This window comes from Triturus cristatus, chromosome 6, assembly GCF_964204655.1.
Source record: "Triturus cristatus chromosome 6, aTriCri1.1, whole genome shotgun sequence".
Taxonomy (NCBI): Eukaryota; Metazoa; Chordata; class Amphibia; order Caudata; family Salamandridae; genus Triturus; species Triturus cristatus.
The window spans coordinates 85,493,734-85,509,658 of NC_140589.1; positions in this window are offsets into that span (position 1 = coordinate 85,493,734).

The following is a 15,925-nucleotide window of genomic DNA, read 5'->3' on the forward strand; positions in this document are numbered from 1 at the left end:
CTTTGTGATTGTCTACTTGTACATCTTGTAACTTCCTGGTTTCTTGGAGTACGGCATCTCTGTCTCTGTAGTTCAACAGGTGGATTAGAAGTGGTCTTGAATTGGAGCCCGGGGGCGGGGGCCTAGCTGGCATTCTGTGTGCCCTTTCGATGACAAAGTGAGGAGAGAGGGCTTCCCCAGGCATCAGCGTGCGGAACCAATGTTCGGTGTAGGCCACCGGGTCTTTGCCCTTCATCCCTTCCGGTAGGCCCACAACATGGATGTTGTTGTGCCGAGCCCGGCCTTCAGCATCCTCGGCCCTGTCTTCCAAAAACTCCACTCGGTTGAGAAGGCCCTGGATGTGATTCTCCGCTGTGGCCACTCGTGGGGAAACGTCAGCAATGGCATTTTCGCAGTGGTGGTTCGGTCTGCGAGCTTTTGGTGGTCCGCATGGAGCAAAGTGAGATTGACGGCCACCTTGTCTATTTTGCTTTCCAGGTAGGTTTGGATCTGGTTCATTGTTTCCCCAAGCTTCTCCACCACCACCAGTACTGCATCCAACTTGCGGGACATCGGATCAGCTGTTCCCGCTTCTGGCATTTTGTCTGCCTGAGCTCGAGTTTGTGGGAGTGGGACTGCTGTGCTCCCAACACCAGTCCGCGTGAGTCCTCCATGCAACATGGGCCACTGGGTGTCCACGCAAAAGGTCAGGCGGCAGATAGGGCACCGCCACCGCCCTCCACGTATGCTCAGTTATGCGAGTGGCAGTGCCGGTCTGGTAGGTGGAGAACGTGAACGAAAGTTGCTGCCTCCAGCACCACATGGTTTTCCCGGTCCCGCGACGCACTCCCTGCAGGTGGGATTCCACAGGATGCAGGGCGGCGTGTCAGGTGGGTCGTCAGCGCCGGGCTGGGCCCACCACTGCGGCACTGTGTTGCCCATCCTCGTTGCCAGTGCTGTCAGAGTTCGCCGCCCCTGGGCATCCCATTCACTCTGTCCCTGGCGCTTCCACAATGCACGGTCGTATGCATTCACCGCCGTCTTCCGCGTCCCCACTAGCGGCCGTGCAGTATGAGTCACAGTTGGGGCGAGGGGGTGCAAGCCATCAGTGCAGCGTGGCCCGGGGCCATTGGCAGCAGGGACATTGGGCCGGGGCTCAATAGCCTGTGCGTTGCGGAGGGAGTAGGAAAAAGTGCGCTGTAGCAGCGCCACTTCGTTGGTGGTCCCCACAGACAGGCGCTGCATCAGGCACTGTCTGGTCTTCCCGGTCCCGCAACTCACTCCCTGCAGGTGGTGTGCTAGAAGGGTCGTCAGCACCGGGTCGAGTATTTATGGCACTGTGTTATCCGTCCCCACTAAAAGTGCTGCTGGAGTTTATTGCCACTGGGCGCTCCGTTCACTGTGTCCACGGTGCCTCCACGCTGCACGGCCGAATCCACTCACCGCCATTTCCCGCGTCTCATCCAGCGGTTGTACAGAGTGGGTTACCACGGGGGATGCAGGGGTGCAGTTCATCTGTGCAGCGCGGCACAGAGGTTGTTGGCAGCAGGGGTACCGACCGAGACTCGGCAGCCTGAGCGAGTCCATGAGGACGCCTCTATATTGCAGGTGGGGAGGAGGACTCGCACTGGAACAGCACCTCTTTGATAGTCCCCACGGCAATTTGGTGTTAGCCAGTCCCAGCGGCAATGGGAGCATACAGCATTCCCGCTATGAACTTCGCCACGATTCAGGGCCTGGTGGGCGGAGCCAATCCCCGGCTCAGCGTAGACGTCGTCCCCTGGGATGATGGCGACCTGCCGGGCGGCTTCAGAGTCGGAGAAGTGTGCCGCGAACTCTCCCGTCCGCTACAGTTGCTCGCCTCACCAGAGCATCAGTCCAGCTCCCGGTGTATTTGTGGGAGTTATCAGCCCTGGCGGATGTCTGTAGGCGGAGATATGTGGTCAAAGAGGGAAGCCGCCAACGGAGGTCTACTCGAGCGCGTACGACTCCATTGCTGGCGTAACCACGCCCATGAATGTGTCCTCATGTAATGAAACTGGTGGTATGTAAATGGCTCTGATACCCGATTCGGGTCAAGTTCACGCTATATAAAACTCTGTAAAAAAAAAAAAAAAGATAATATCTAATTGGATGACACCCCATCAACAAAGATGTAGCAGCAACCATTTTAGGACTCGTGACTGCTTGGTCCTACAAGCAGATTAACAAAAAATATAGGGGGGGCAGGTTAGCGATACACTGTCACACTCCCCCTCAGCCCCCACTGGCCCAAATCATTTTTTAAAATTGGAATGGCAGATTTGTGGGATGATTTTTTAAAAAAAAATTGTCGGCAACCTGCCCTTTACCATTTTAAACCAGGGCCCTGGGGTCACCGGTTTGAGTTGTTTGAGCCTTCTGAAGGCCACAGGCACCACATCCGCCTGGGGTTGATCTAATTTTCTTTGGGAGGGCATTGCCCCTTCCCTGACCTGTAGAATGACCCGAGGACCCCATCTACCGTGGCACTAACTATAGATCCCACAAGCACAGACAGGGAAAGATGTTTTCTCCCACTAAGGGAGCAGAGTTAAAATCTGCTCCCACAGGGTAGAAGCATAGTTGTTGCCAACTGTAACATCACTTTAACCTTTGTTCTTTACAGTGAATTTCTACCTTTTTTAAATGTAAAGTAATATTTTATTACCATACACAACGTCAACTCCAATGCTGCGCACAACCTTTGGCTGTGCATAGTGTTGGGTTGGCTGCAGGGCCTTGCCACAGTCTAGGCCCTGCCTCCAAACCCCTGTGGGCAGCCTACCCCCCAATGTCCATGGCCTTCGGGAGTGCAAAGCATGAGGTTGGCTGCAGGGCCTCGCCTGTGGCCAAGCCGTGCTTCCAACCCATCGCAGGATGCCAACCCCAATCTGCACACAGCCTTCAGCCAGGCCCATTATCCAATCCCTACGAGCAGCAAACTCCCCAATTGGCATGGCCTTTGGCCTTTCGCGGTGTGGAGTTGGCCGCAGGTGTCAATGCCTCACCGTGCACAGAATGGCCATCAGCCTGTTTGCAGAAGTCAACTGCAGACAGGCAGGCCCAGCGTACTTTTAAAAAATAAGTGTCCCACAGGAGCCTTCAAGGATCCTACAATCATGTTGGACTCCCGCAGGAGTCAAGGGGGCAGAAACCCCCAAAAATATTTTCTTCATATTTGGGCCTGGGGAGCCTACTGGGACCCCCCTCCACATGATCTCGGGGGTCAGAGTATCTTACCCTGCTCCCCAGCTACTTCATTTTTTTAAACTTTCAAGACACAGGGACAGAGTCCCCGCATCCTGAAATGGCAGCCGCAAAATTTCTCTTGATGTTGGGGCTAGCCAATCACAGCGTGAGCATGCGGATCTGTGGTATGATAAAAAAAAAGGGCAGCATCCACCCCTTTTCCTTTTTAAACCCCTGGGGTGGGCCAGGGTCTAGGGGTCGCCGGTTTGAGTTTAAAAATATATTTATGGGGAGGCTGGCATTGGCCCCCGAGCCTTCTGAATGCCCCTGGTACCCCATTGTCTGGGGCTGATTTCTTTTGTTTGGGGAGGGGCATTGCTCCTCTTCCTGAGCTGTAGGATGGCCCCAGAAATACCATCTCAGGGGCTCTAACTATGACTCCCGCAAGCACAGACGGAGAAGAATGTTTGAGCCTGCTGCATTAGCAGAGTTAAAATCTGCTTCCGCAGTGTGGAAGCACTGTTGTTACCAGGATGGGCAAAAAAGCCATCAGAGGCTGTGGGGGCCTTGGGACTCCCCCTGCTGCCCCCAATGCATTTCACAGATATGGGTGCCCCAGGTGGGATCGGAGAACTCACCAAAAGAAAGTGACCCACTTCTACCGGCACCCACAACAGGTGCTGGCTGGGGAGCCGTTTGGAGCCATAAGGGTATTGGGGCTCCCCCCCCACCAATAAAAAATGGTGCGAACGGGGCACCCACTTATAAATAAAAAGGCAAAATAAAGAATAATAAATGGAGCAGCTGGGTTGCTCATTTATTATTCACTATTCCTGGACTGGAGTGCCCCATAATGCCCTTCAAGGGCAATTTTTCATATGTCTCCTCCTTTGTGGTGCCCCAAGCTACAAACTGCCCAGAGGCACCACCATGATGTTACAAAAATATAGTGGGGACTGGACAGGGCCGGACTGGGAACCGAAACTGGCCCTGGCAAATTGCTCGTCCTGCCCCCCGGGGGGGCAGGGAGGGTGCGGCCGAGCTGTTTGCTAGGGCCGGTTTCGGCCGATTTTGTTACAGGTGGCTGATTTTGACGGCCCCCGGTAACAAAGACGGCCACCCAGGGGTCCAAATCCCGCCCACATCCCTGCTGGCCCACCGGGGAAATACCTGGTGCCCTCCACGGCCAGTCCAGCCCTGGGGCTGGAGGGAGTGCAGCAGCTCACCAGAAATACTTGTTTCTTGGGGTCCATAGAAGATGAACCCAGGAAAATGTGATAATACTTTTTAACATACAGAGAGTTGGGCTTTTCCTCTTCAGTTGGGAAACGCAGGGACCCCTTCTGTTTGGCTTATAGCTGCATTATGTGGCTTGAGAAGCATAAAAGAAAAACTTTAACATCTGTTTAATGTTGTTTTAGCTATAAATGCATTGAAATTACCCCTTGATAAAACCAATAGCCTTACTTATGTTGAGAGTGACTTACATTTTAAAAAAACTAGAAATTCTGAGAAAAACCAAAGTTTAAAGTGATAGTTCACCAGCTATAGTTAACTGAACTAACTATAACTTGAGCCCTCAAGTTGCTGTAACTCGGGCTGTCTCCGTGCACTGCTTATCCCTCACATATTACATCACTCATGACATGTTGACAGCATTGATAATATCACTGATGACATCTGAAATTACATAGTTTATGACAACACTGTGCATAGCTGGGGCAAACGTTATAGTTTCTTGAGGGCTCGAGTTAATTGTTACTGATGTTTTTCTATGGAGTATAACCCAAATGTATGTGCAAACACTGTAGTGCTTTGTCCAAAATTGAAAAACCCAATAACATTTGATGAAAGAAAATGTTGAATTTCAGTGTTTAAAGTTTTTTTTAAATGTTATGTTGCAACTGTCATTTTCACCTAACTCTAGCTTCTGTGGCATGGGGTTGGCCTCCGGCTAAGCCCTACACCCAACCCTGCTAGGACCCAGCCCCATCCACTGTGCACAACCATGCGCAGGGGGGGAGGGGGATTGGGCACAGGGCCGGTGCCCAAACTCCAGTGGGGAGCATTGTTGAATATAAGGGGTGTCATTTTAAGTAAAGTATTACTACTAATTTTGTCAAAGGATCAGAACACCAAAATATAAAAAGTGAACCTATTGGCTTTACAAAAGGGTTCAAATATCAACATATATAAAGCACAGAAAATTACCAATAATTATAAAGAAGTGTACACTTCATTAATTCATGCAGTTCAATGTCTAATTAAAGTGACTGTCATTATAAAATATAATGCAGCCATAGAACCGATCACAAGGGGACTCTGCACTTCAGCTGAAAAGCGTAGAGCTCCAGCCAGGAGTGCTTTAAGAAAATCTGGTAAACTCTCCTGGGGTCATATATTTAAGGACTCAGAAGACTTACTGATTTTTTTATGTTGTTGGGAGGCTGCTGCACTCCATGCAGCAGGCCAAAACATTATAAAAATGCTTGGTGGTGCCCATGCCCTTCTAGGAACGCCACCAGGCTGAAAATTATGTTTAAGAAGCCCTCGTAGGGCATTATGGGCTGCTCCTTCCACTCATTAATTATTTATCTATATTTTGGGTGTCCCTTGACACCCATATCTTTATTTTTGGGGGGCTCTGGAGGGCCCAGGGCCCATTTGCCACATGAACTCCCTGCCAGCACCCATCCTGGGGGCCAGCGGGAGCTGCAATTCATTTCTTTTAAAAAAAAACAAAATATTGGGGAGGGTGGCTTGTAGCCCCACCTCCCTCAGCCAAAACTGGACCCCTTTCCCTGAAGTTGAAATTTATTTAAAGGAGACGGGGCATGCGTCCCACGCTCTCTGAGCCAACACTGTGCCTGGGCCCCCTATCCATCCCTGAGGGCCAAAATTAATGTATAGGAGACATGGGTTTGCTGCCCAATCCCTGAGTCATTACAGGCCCCGGGGACCCATGTCCCCATGCCTGAGGTGAATGGGCAGTACCATTCTGGGTTCAGCAGGAGGTGACTTTGCTCCCACCTGGAATCAGGTGTCGGTGAGGCTTGGTGAGGGGGGGCCACACGTTACGCTCCCCTTTTAAGAACAATCGGCCCCAGAGGATGGTGTCCCTGGGGCATTTGAAGGCTTGGGGAAGAAGGGGCTGGCGTGCCCCCTCCCATTTAATTTAATATTGTCCCAGGGTGGTGAGGTTACCAGGGCCTCAGTGAGGCTTGGAAGGGGTGCTGCACACCCCTTCCCCTTTAATTTACAATAGGATCCCTGGGGCCTCAGGGAGGCTCGGGGAGGGGAGCCGTTTGCGTCCCCCCTTTCAAATTGTTTGCACTGCCCCACGCCCTGGCCCACCCTGGGAGGTTTGTTTATGTAAGCAGAGATCTCCAACTTTTCTGTGGTGAGAGCCACTTCTGATCAGTGAAAATCATTGTGAGCTAATGAACGCTAACCAACTCGCACATTGTTACCATACAACTCGTGCCCAACCTCATTGATTTTAAGCCTAATGTCCACAGAGCCATAACCTGGTGTCATACGGTGCAGAATAAGCACCTGTTTGCAGCATAGGTTGATAATGCAAAAGTGAGGTTTTTAAATAAAAACACAAGACGTCTTAAACCAAACTAATGGTACAAAATGAAACAAAAAAGGAAACCACATACATCTTTGACGTTATAAAATCATGTCATGGTCCCTCTGGGTCGAGGGTGGCCTGTTGTCACACTCTAGTAAAAAAGAAGGAAGGATGGGAGCAAAAGGATAAACATTAGAAAATCAGCGAGTTTTTGCTGATCCGATACTGATTCTCGGAAAACATTGTTCGTGGTGTCAGAGTTGAAAACCAGTATATGCAGGATCCGCATACCTGGAGGAAAAAACAGGGGTGATCGGGAAAACTACTTACTTCGACAAGGCAGGCCCTCTTCCAGTGTACCTACTTGGCGTTTCCCGGGGACCACATCTTGCCGATGCGTGTTCTTCCGGGCTGTAAGTTCAAGGGCGTAGCACGGTGACAGTACTCTCACTCCTACGTTTCCCGACCAACAACTAGACCGGTACTGATCCGAAAATGGCCACCTCATATGGAGTGGTCACGCAGATCCAGTGTGGTATTCCTTAGTTGTAAAACAAAACTGAATTTCTCATTACTTTTATCATTATTTTGAAGTAGTTATGCATTAGCTGTTTGGCTCCCACCAAAAACTGAGTTAATTATGTTTAGGGTACTTTTGTTTTTGCTGTCACGATTTTTAGTTTTTGTGAAAATGAACATACATATACATATATAAGTGAGGAGATCCAGCACAGAAATGATGGTCTATCTATTATTGTAGTTGTTATCTGCTGTTGACAAACCCATCAACGGTGGGGGTCAGTATGTATGGTGGATGGTTCACATTCATAACAGCTTGTCATGTTCTATGACTGCAGGGATTTTAGTAATCAAATATCTCAGTTGGGAGAAGGAGGCTCTCTAAGTAAACTGGCCCACGGGTTGTTGTAGTTGAGGCCATTGGTATGTTTTTTTTAAGTTTAAACACCCACCGTTGTTCTCTTTCGAAAAGTCTTCTTTCAGAGTTGGTTAAGACCTTTATATGTTCTAGAATCACCCATTTATAATCTCGAACTGTGTGGTTCATCTCTAAAACATGGGATGACATTTTTGTGGTTGTTCGGCCACATCTTGGATTACGTCTGTGTTCACAAATTTCATCTTTTCACCTTCTTCGTCGTCATTCCCCTATAATGCAGGTTGCAGGGGCAAGCTATCAAATACACCACTCTTTGTGTATTGCAATTCGTCAGTTCCTGAGTTGCCAAGTCATCTCATTGTTAAAAACCAATATCTTCATAGCCTTTGTTAGGTGGCATACACTACAGTTCCCACATGGGTAGTGGCCCAGAGTTGGCATCACGGGGTTATGTAAGACCATTGTCCTATTCTCAGTCATGCGTGGTCGGGTATGGACTAGCATATCTTTTAGGCTCTTTCCTCTCTAATAGTAGAACATGGGGCGTGGTATTGCCAGGTTGCCGCTGTTGAGTATGCACCAATGTTTCTGGATGATTTTAGTTACCAGGTTGGACGCTATACAGAATGTAGTGATAAATATGGGTCTCTCTTCAGGATTATCTTTTTTTATGTGAGGTTCTAAAAGGGCATCCCTGTTATTGTTTTGAGTGGTTTTTTCTTTGCCTGGGATACAATCTTTTTGGGATAATTCCTAGCCATCAACTTATTGGCAAGGTGGTTTGCTTGTTCTTTATAGACACTGAGTTCCGATCACTTTTGCATTATCAACCTATGCTGCAAATGGGTGCTTATTTTGCATCGTATGGCACCAGGTTATGTTTTTTTTTCAATCGAACACCACATAATAATGTTCACACATTCATGTTTTTCATTGACACTTTCTCACGCAATGGTGTTTCACTGATGCATTTTTAAATTACATTCAGTCTTAGACTGGTACACCTAAACTTTCCTTTATATTTTCGCAGAGAAGCAGTAGAAGGACCCCAAATAGATGGTAATATGTATTAATGTTCTGCACATTGCATGGCATGCAAATAGCATGTTTCTAATAAGGAACCCATAGGAGTGTTACCAAAGGAACTAGGTTCCCATGGTCCTGAAAAAGAGCCAATAGGGGCATGGCTCGAAACATGTTGACCTTGAAAAACGCAGGTTCATCATAACCTTGCTTTTTTAAAACCAACCCCTAATTTTTAATCATACTGACTAGAGGCATGAATAAAGTAGGTAGACCTACTAGTCAGGTATTTTTAACTTAATTTAGCTTTACCCACCAATCCCCTCCTTTAAGATCCTCTTTATCATTTTATAATACACCTAAAAAGTGTTCCCATGTAGCCGTAGGTCGCAGCACGCCCGATCCATAGTGGATCAGGATGGATCATATGATGAAGCATGCCACTAAGGAGCAAACCTGGTGGGTGAGGGTTTTATAGGAAAAACAAAGTTTTTCTTTTCTTTTGGAGCGTTATGAGATGTTCCCCACTGGTTTCCAGTTTTTGCATTAATAAGCATAAAACATTAAGACATAATTGGCTTAATCGAAATTGGAGAAAAACATTAGGGGCCTGATTACAAGATTGGCAGTGTGGCGCAGGATCCGCTCCACCACCGCACCACCAAACCCGTGGTCGGGCCACTAGATTACGAGTGTTTCTCATGTCTGGCGGCTTTTTCCTACACTCCCACTGTGGTGCCCAAGAAAATAGGACCGCAGTGGGCACGCCAAAAACAGTTCCTGCACGTCATGGATGGTAAAGTCCAATTTACAAACATAATTTTGTTCTCACACTAAAATATTGAGTTGAAGGACTTTTCCTTAAGATTTAAATACCTAAGTGCTTCAGTTCTTCACCTCTGTGCCCTGGGTCACAAATCTGACTTCAGCACTCCTCATTTTCAGGCGGCCCTACTTTCTGCAGCCTGATAATGATAATGCAAAAAAAACACAGCCTTCCCTTAACTTTAAAAGTAAAATGAGGCCTGTGCTTATTTAAAAATAAACTCAAGGATGTGAGCTACTCTGAAAGTGTCTGCAAGCCACTGGTAGCTCACGCTCAAATGGTTGGAGACACCGATCTAAAGCGTGGAAGCGCTCACTTTTATTTTTTTTTATTTTACAGCGGATTTGCAAATCCATTGCAAATTTGTACTAAAATTTTAAAAAATATATTTTTTAGTCCTCTTAGGCTACCACCAGGTCTAGGGAGACTGGGTATACCTATCCTGTCCCTTTTTTAAAAATGTTTTTTTCAGGAAAAAGGAGTCCTGAGTCCTGTGACGGCAGCTGCCACATTGTTGTTGATTTGGTGGCAGTCAGTCAGATCTCATCTTGAGATTTGTCAGACTGCGGGTCCACCATGGCGTGAAATATATAAAGGTTTTAAGCGTTAATAGCTCGGAAACTACTGAACAGATTTACACCATATCACAGCATCCTGCCCTTCGTGTAGTAGTATTCTGACATTTGCATAGAGAATTTGATTTACCTGCCTAAGAATTGGAAGCAGCTGTGACCACTACTGCCCATCAAAGACAAGTTCCTTGCCAGACACCAGTTGAGACGTAAACGCAGAAATCAAGTAATCACCAGTGTCTAAAGGTATGCTAACTAGGAGAAGTGCTTTTTTAGAGTTCAAGCTACTCCAGAGCCCGAAAAGGGGAAGACCAAAAGACCATGGAGGAAGAAGAGGCTGAGGAGGTCGAGGAAGGAAACAATAAGGACTTGGACAATTTCAACAAAGGCAAGAAATTATGGACAGTAACCCTGGTAAGGTAGCTCACTATTGTGAATTTGTCTAACTATGATCTGTTAGGGGTGGAAAAGAGTGTTCTGAAAAAGGGACTATCTTTCTGCCCAACATCAGATATTAACTATGTTCAATCAAGGATTGGCCTATTTCTTTTTTGGTGTAAACTGAAAATAAAAATACTGTATGATTTGAAGCCTGCGTCCAAGGGGAGAGGTGAACCTTATGTAGACCTGACCACAGAGGAGGAACCCTTCAATATGAATGATACTGACTCGCTCGTAACACATTTTACCAGATAGAACATAATTCCACCCAGGGCACGGATAGAACCACAGAAGGGGGCCCAAAGATAACTGAAGTGAGTTTGCAGAATAGCCTTGAAACATTGGGAGCAGGTGGGCATAGGGACGCCTTGATACAAATGGAATTCAATGTAGATTCAGGGGCACCCAGTGGCTACAAGCCTAAAAGTAAATTTGTATTCCAAACTCTATACAATGTCATAGACACCTTCCAAGAAACAATAGGTGCTAAAATTAAAAAAATTGAGAAATACAAAGACATCTCCTATACATAATAATACGAAAGAACAGAGGTTAGCAGTGGAATCATTAGCCAGCAATGCATAAGTCACAAACAAGCCCTCAGATAAAGGGTGCACAATAGTCTGGCTTAACGCTAAAGACTACTGTGAGGAAGCTATGAGGCAGTTAGGTGATACATCCTGCTACATACCCATTGAGGCTACTGAATACACAAATTCTATTGTTACTTACCGTGCACAATTACATGAGTGGGCCTCTCTAGGCCTAATGGACAACAATGAGTATTGATTCCTTAAGGTGGATTTTCCCACTACTCCTACGGTATACCCCACTAGACCACAAGGGAGACCTATTGTTTCAGCTAAAAGAAGTCCTTCTGAACCAACAGCCGTATATTTGGATTCTTTCTTGGGCTCTGCATGTACCCAACGGGTATACAACAGATTTTCTGAAGAAAAAAAACTATAACATACACTGGGAGCCCCAATACCTGTTGATGTCCCTAGATGTATGTTCATTTTATACATGCACAAACCAAACACAAGGGATTGTGGCCTGTAATTATTTTTTGAGAAATCGCTCACTCAAAACGCTTGGCCATACTAACATGCAGAGACTGATGATGCTGCAATGCCTAGAACAGAATATTTTTCTGTTCTTTGGCATGTATTACAGACAGATATTAGGGGCAGCGATGTGCACCTGCTTCACATATTTATTCAGGGGTTGAAGGGAGAAGCAGGGGTCCTGGTCGGGCCAATATACTGATTATATCATCTTATGGCTGAGGTGCATAGACAATCTCTTTGGCCAGACTGGAAACCCAAAGCAGCCCTGGCAATTTTCTTGGCCCAACCTCTGGGAAAGCACTGCATCGCCCCTGGAAATGCTTGCTGCTTTTGTTACCCATGTAGCTGCAAAATCTGCCTCCACCCTTCCAGCCTCCTGGGAAACGACCGATTCCCAGTACGGCCAGTCTGGCCCTGCCCTGATGCTCAATACAAGGCAGTTTATTTTTTTTACATTTATTTATTGCATTTTTATATAGCGCGGACTTTACCCAAAGGTGTCAAAGCGCTTCACAATAGAACCAAGTACGTTACATGAGGAGAGTGTTACAACATTTACATGTTACAGTTGAAGTTATTGAGAGGTTACAATACAACAGTTTGAATGGTAGCTTCACATATACGACCAGCAGCAGGGAAATAGAAATGCTTGACATTTCTGTAGAGGTGAAGGAAGGTAGCTTACAAAACAAACTTTTCAGAAAAGCAATAGCTTGCTGCATGCCAGCAGCAATCATCCTATTGGCCTCAAATGAAGTATCCCCTATGGGTAACTCCTTAGGGCCTAAAGGAACTGCTCAAAGGATGAGAGCTACCGGAAGGAATAAATGGTAATATTTAATAGATTTATCATATGTGGATACCCACTCAAGATAATCAGTGATGCCAAAAAGAAAATGTAGACATGTTATTTATAAATAGGGCTCCCGGTTTTATGGTATTTTTTTTGTTGAGATTTCTGTGTGTATTTATCCATGTTTATTTTGTGTTCAATATATCTGTGTTTATCCATATTTATTTTGGGTTTTGTGGAAAAATGTAACTGAAACTTGTATATTTCCACATTTATTTAACTGATAAATATGCACTCATGCTTGAATGCCTGCCAAGTTTCTGTGATATGAACATCCGCAGAAGCTAAATCAATGCACTAATATGAAAATATGCAGATTTCAGTATCAACCTTGTGCATATCTACTGCTGTTTAGGCCTCTTTACTAAAATGTCTTTCTTTTTTAAACACTTACCTATCAATCCACTCAGCTATTGGTCTGGAAGAGAGTATTTATAATCACTCAAAAAGCAACCCAATTTCCGTTTTTATCCACATTTAAAAATAAATACAGACAGGAAAATAAATGATTTTCTATCTGTATTTATCCGTAAAAATCAGTAAAAACGGAAAACAGGGAGCCTTATTTATAAAACAAAGACATATCTGAAAAGAAACAAACTAAGGAAGTGAGATTCTTCACTGCGTTTAATGGCCAATCCCGTAGTTTGAGGACATGCCTTAATGAGCACTGGTGTCTCCTGAAAACTGCCCCCTTTTTGGGACGCTAACTAGAAACACACACCTCAGAAACTCTCAGAAAGTACCTAAGAGACATTATAACCAAAAGCCACCATGAATCCAAGAAAACAGATAATTGGTTAGACACAGGCAATTTTATTTACAGATGTACTACCTGTTAAGTGTGTAGATACACCATCAATAGGAAATAGTTCAGTTCTCATCTCATCAGAAAGTATATTATCAGGTAATTTATAAATTAAGGTACAGATAATTGTATCTATGCTTTGTTGTGTTCATGCCAACTATTAAATGGGGGTAGTACAATCTTCCCACTATGAAAGAGGATACTGGTGCACCTATGTGCAATCTTCAATGAACACAGAACATATCCAGTTGCATGACATTCCAATAGTGTACACAATGGTGACCCTAATGTTTTGCCATTTTTTGGCATCAATATGGCCAGGAAGAAACAACTTTGAGGCAACCGTGAAATGAACTGCGGATTGTAGAATCACATTGGAGTATTTAACTCGAGACCAGGATCCCAAAGGGACTTAACATGGATAAGGAGCTCTCAGTTCCTGTTGGCTGAAGCTACATTGACTGATCAGACCTTTGGTGATATTTTCTTGATGTTACACAATGTATTCAACACTTAGGGGGTCATTAGAATGGCGGGCGGACCCCCGGGAATCGGGACCGCCCGCAATGCATGCGGCGGCCCGCATCTACAATTAGGATGCGCCCGCCACTCTGGCAGGTGCATCCCGCATTCATGACATTGTGGCGGGCGGTGCTTTCAGCACCGCCCGCCGCAATGCCACAAAAGCAAGTTGTGCCTTTCAATACACAACGTGACAGGCACCGCGTGGTGCCTGCCACGTTGTACATTGAAATGCAGGGGGGTACCATAGGTACTCCCCATGTGCACCCCCCAGAATCCCTGGGGGCCCGCTACGGGCCCCCGATGTGGAAGACCGCCTGCCTTTCCGTGGCAGCAACAGGGCAACACCCCGCTGGCATCATATTATGGATGGCGGTGTCTACCAGACACCGCCACCATATTAACTGCTTTTCCGCCCGGTAGGCAATCGGGGAGATTGCCTACCGGGCGGAAAACCGGCAGACGGTCTTTCCGTCCGCCGGGGTCCCCCCCGCCATAGTAATGTGGCGGGGGGAATTGGCATGTGGGCGGGAGGAAATGTTGGGTGGATTGCCACCGCCATGCGGGCGGTGGCGATCCGCCCGACATACTAATGGGCCTCATAGTGTCTTTTTGGCTTTGTTTTCTTATTTTTTTCCTTGTCAGATGCAATAATGAATTACCATAGTACTGTGCTTGAATCATATGTTTTGTCTTATTATGATCTGCTATATAAGCTTATTATTAAATGCCCACTTGGGCAGTGATATACAGGACAGTGGGGGCTTCTTTTTATGACTCATTGACATTATGACAGCCACAAGTGCCTAATTTTGGCTGGACAATATTTGCTCACTTGGACCGGATACTTTAGCAAATCTAATATGGTGCATACCATCAAGAATAATTCTATAGGCAAGTCTTGATCTGTGGTGATCTTCTATTTGCCCTTGTAAGAGGAAGTGATGTTGTGGGCCATTGAATGTGTCATTTGTCATTCTTAAGAACCCTACTAAAAATCACAATTTATCTGTAAAGCGGCTACTACAATGGTCTTGATCATATTGTTCTGGTTGCAATTTTCTTAGTCTACAAGCATGTCTATCGTAACAACACTGAATGCTCTTATCCAAAATGGCCATGATGAAATTCAGGAAGTAGAGGGGTGCTATTTACATGATGCTGCAGCACTCACGAAATATCAAATGTATTACTTTACTTGAAATAATTGATTGTGGCATTGTGTTACACACTTGTACTGAGAGTTGCCTCCAGTTCTAAACAATTGAGTATCTCAAATGGTGTAACGAATATGTCAGCTCCTTTATTTCAATATGGCCTGATTTCAGGATTAGATTGTTATTTTTCAACACAAGTCTCTTGAATAATTGCAATATTCTTATATGCACTGCCAGATTTTGATAAATTATTTATGAGATGGCATTACTGTGAAGATATATGTTTTGTCAATTGATTTTTTCTATTGTTTGGCTTTATCATTGCATGTAGTAATTTATTTCTGTTTATTATCACAAGCACTTTATTTGGTCATCTGACACGTGACGCTAACACTTGAAAAAGGCTTTTGAAGCCAATCGTGTCCCCATTTGACTTTATGTAAATAAAGTCTTCTTGTTTCATGGATCAGACTGCCTCTTCAGATTTGGGGAGTGATGGTTTTCTGACCTCAAAGAACTATATATATATATATGTATATATATATATATATATATATAGAGAGAGAGAGAGAGAGAGAGAGAGAGAGAGAGAGAGAGAGAGAGTTAGATAGATAGATAGATAGATAGATAGATAGATAGATAGATAGATAGATAGATAGATAGATAGATAGACCTTTTTCACTGAAAAATCCACAGGGACGTTATAGTTAAGAATTTGCATTTAAAAAAACCTTAGAAATTCACTGAAAAGAACAAAGGTTGCAGGGAAGTTATAGTTAGGCTCAGGTTTCACTCGTGCAAAACTAGTGAAATTCAGCAGTTATAGTTAGCTGAGCTATGTAAAATCCACTCTGATAATTATTTTTATCACAAGTCCTTGTATGAATATTGCAATATAGAATGTCCCTCTTCAATGTTGAAACATTGGCTATTTAAATGCCTAATAAGTGACCACCCCTGCATTCGTATATTGTTAAGATTCATGTGTG